We start from the raw sequence: 3510 nt of genomic DNA on the forward strand, positions 1-3510 counted from the left end.
AGTGCAAGAATCATCACAAAAACACTACAAAATTATCAAGAAACATATATGAAGTTTTTTAGGATTTTTTAGACTCAAGAACATATGAAACTCCACAATTTTTTTTAACAAAAAAAAATAGTAAACAATTAACAAAAATACCACATATATTTCGACCAAGATTTAACACACAACATCATCACAAAAATGCCAAAAAGATGATCAAGAACATATAGAGATTTTTTTAGGATTTTTTTATGAAAAAATTAGACAGACGAGGGTGCAATTAGCAAGAAATCGGTAGAAACATGCAGGAAAGGGGGTGCGCATAGCAACCAGGAGATACAAACATGCAGACCGGGCTTTAGGTGGCCACCGGAGCGGGTCATGGAGGATCCGGTTCGGTTGCAAGGCTATAAAAGAGCTCCGAACCGGTTTTCCCTCATTCTTAACCCTTTCTTTCTCTCACTAAACCATAAAACTCTCCCTTCTCTCACTAAGAAACAAGCTGGCCGGAACAAGCGAGGAAGATGACCGGCGTTCCTCCGGCACGGTGGTCGGCCGTAGCGCCGCCGTGCCGAGCATTTTTCCCTTTTCAAAAAAACTTTTACACCAAAATGTTCGTCTCTTCCTCCTCTTCTTGCTTATCGGTTCGCTTTTTCGGAATGAACTTCAAGGAAGCTGGATCTACACAAACAGCCTCAACATTTTTGAAAACGGAGAGAAGAAAAAGGAATACCTTACCGATGAACCACAAAGCTTCGATTCGGCCTCGTCTCCTCCCTTTTCTTTGTTGCGATTTGAATCTTTGTGTCCTTTCGATCCGCCTTTCCTTTCGTTTTTCGATCAGATCCTTCGCGGTCTTGGATCTTGTTGTTGGCGTTGTTTGTGAATCGAGGCGTGTATTCACGGTTACGGTGATGTGTAGCCGTGAATCACGGTTGTGATTGAGTTTGTGAACTTGTTGATGGATTACGGCTCGAAATTCGTGTGATGGTGAAAAATTGCTGTTGTGAATTTGCGATGGGTGAAGGTGATGATCGATGTGTTTGTGGATTTGGAACGATGATAATGATGAATGTGGTGGTTTTGAGTCGTTACTGATTCTGTTGTGGTGGTTTTGAGTTGTTATGGATTCGGTTACGGTGGTTTTAGGTGGTTAGGGTTCAGAAAGGGGATGAATGTTCTTGAGCATTCATCCCGGTTCGGAATTTTTGTGGAGTTTGATCTTTGATGATCGTAGAGAGAAATTGAAATGTGTTTTTGGTGAGTTGGCAAAGAATGAATGGTGTTGACCCTTTCGATCGTGATGTGTCGGCTTTACGAGTGATGCGGTAATGCCCGGACCAATAGGATGATGCCATGTGGCGCCCGGACAAATAAAAACTGACATGTGGACTGGACTTATAACAAACTTTGGACCAATCCGCAATTAACCGAAATAAGAGGACTAAAATGCAAAATGACAAAAAGGACTAAAAATGTAATTAAAATAAAATTGGTAAAAAATGTAATTTGAAAATAACGTAAAGTGAAACGATTAAAAAATGACAAAACGGACTAAAACGAACCAATTACTTAAATGAGGTACTTTAAAGTAACCTCTCTCTCGCCGAAATTTCGTGTGAAATGACCAAAATGCCCCTAGGGGCTAAAACGACTTCAAAACGACTCAAATGCAATTTTGAAATGGTTTTTGACATGGAATTAAAGCAAGAGTTTATGCAAGCAAAATTAAAAGACTCAGAGACAAATTTTAGAAATTACACAGGGTTTTAACACATGAAAAGACTAAAATGCCCCTAGGGGCTAAACCGACTTAAAATGACTTCAAATGCAATTTTTGAAATGGATTTTAACATAGAATTGAAATAAGGACTTATTCAAACCAGTTGAAAAGACTCAAACAATTTTTCAGAGATTGAAAGAAATTTTATCATAGGAAATGACTAAAATGCCCTTTTTCATGAATTTTGCAAATAACATTGTAATAAGATGCGAGAGAAAGATGCAATTGATCGAGACAAATTCAAATGACTTGAAATGCAAGAAAAGAAGAATATTTTGAATGACTTGAAATGCAAGAAAACATGGACACATAGACAAGTTGAAATGATTTTTAAAACTAAATTGAGAGATGAAGCAGAGTGAAATGTCGGTGTAAATAATAACGAATTGGCAAATGTTCAAGGATAATAGACAAGTATTAAAGATGAAAGGAAATTTTGAACAAGTATTTTTAGGTCCAAAATTAGGGTATAACACATAGTATCATTGGGACGGTTGCACCACATGAAATCTCAAACGGTATCCAATGCTAGAACACAAGTAGTGTGTGCATTGGCCGGTTTTTGTTCCCATAAGCAAGCATTATGTGCACGCCAAATACTCCATATTATAGCTACAAATCTGGAACAGTTTCCCACTTCAAGCGATCTAAGAGTGGCAAACCGATAGGCCAAACCGCAAGTGCACCGTCTATCGAAGTAATAGTTGTAAAAGAGAGTATCGTTTCGCTAGGGAGTTATGAATTCAATTAACTTTAAATAACGATTAGATGAGAGTTTTGAGAATAAAGTTTGAATTTTTATTTATAAGAAAATAACAATAATAGAATAAAAGAGCTTTGGAATTATTGGTTCATCCTAATGACAAGTCCTTCACTAGCCAAGACTTTAACTTCTAATTTCATGTTTTACACCTAATTTCTAAAGACCGGTTTCCCTTTAGCCCCTCACCTTTCCGATGAAAGTCCGGTGAGAGTTTACCTCTAGTAACCAAGCCTATTTCGCTAACTTGATTACTAGAAGAAGCTTATAAGGATTGAAACTACACATGTCTCAATAATTGCAAAGACTATTTCGCTGAATTTGCAATTATTGTCTAGATTCACTTGTTCCAATATCAAAGCTCCGCTTTCGCTTCATGAATTGATATTTGGGATGATGGATTAACAATTATCAAACCCTCCACTTTCGCTTCTACAGTTTGATAATGGTTAATTCACGTTAAAACGGTGAATCTAGATTAGAAATTAGAATTACATGAAATTAGGATTAAAGCTTGGTTCGATTAGGATTACGTCATTAGACTTATCCAACAATCTCAAGACAAGAAGAGTCTACTCACTAACGTTCATTGTAGACATAGAGAAGAAGGAGAAGAAGAAGAATATAAAATAACAATAAAGTAAAAGTGAACTTTTATTCCCGTAACAAAAGATGAATCTTTATGATGGAGTGCTACTCTATTTATAGCTTTACAATTGACTTAAAATCTAAGCAACTATAAGGGCTAATCAAGTAAAACTACAACAGAGAGTAACTTGGGCCCGAAGAAAAAGCAGGAAAAGAGATTACGGGGGTGGCACGGCCGTGCCACATGTTGGCACGGGCCGTGCCAAGCTTCGACTTTGTGGAGACATATTTTTGTCTCCATATCTTCGTATTTTTGTACCGTATTTGCTCCAGTCCTCTTTCTTTTGCTCCAAGACACCTTCCATCATATATTCGTTCCCGAAATATAAAATAT

The sequence above is a fragment of the Medicago sativa genome, chromosome 8 (assembly GCF_051527215.1).
Source record: "Medicago sativa cultivar Bolivia chromosome 8, Bolivia_mono, whole genome shotgun sequence".
NCBI lineage: Eukaryota > Viridiplantae > Streptophyta > Magnoliopsida > Fabales > Fabaceae > Medicago > Medicago sativa.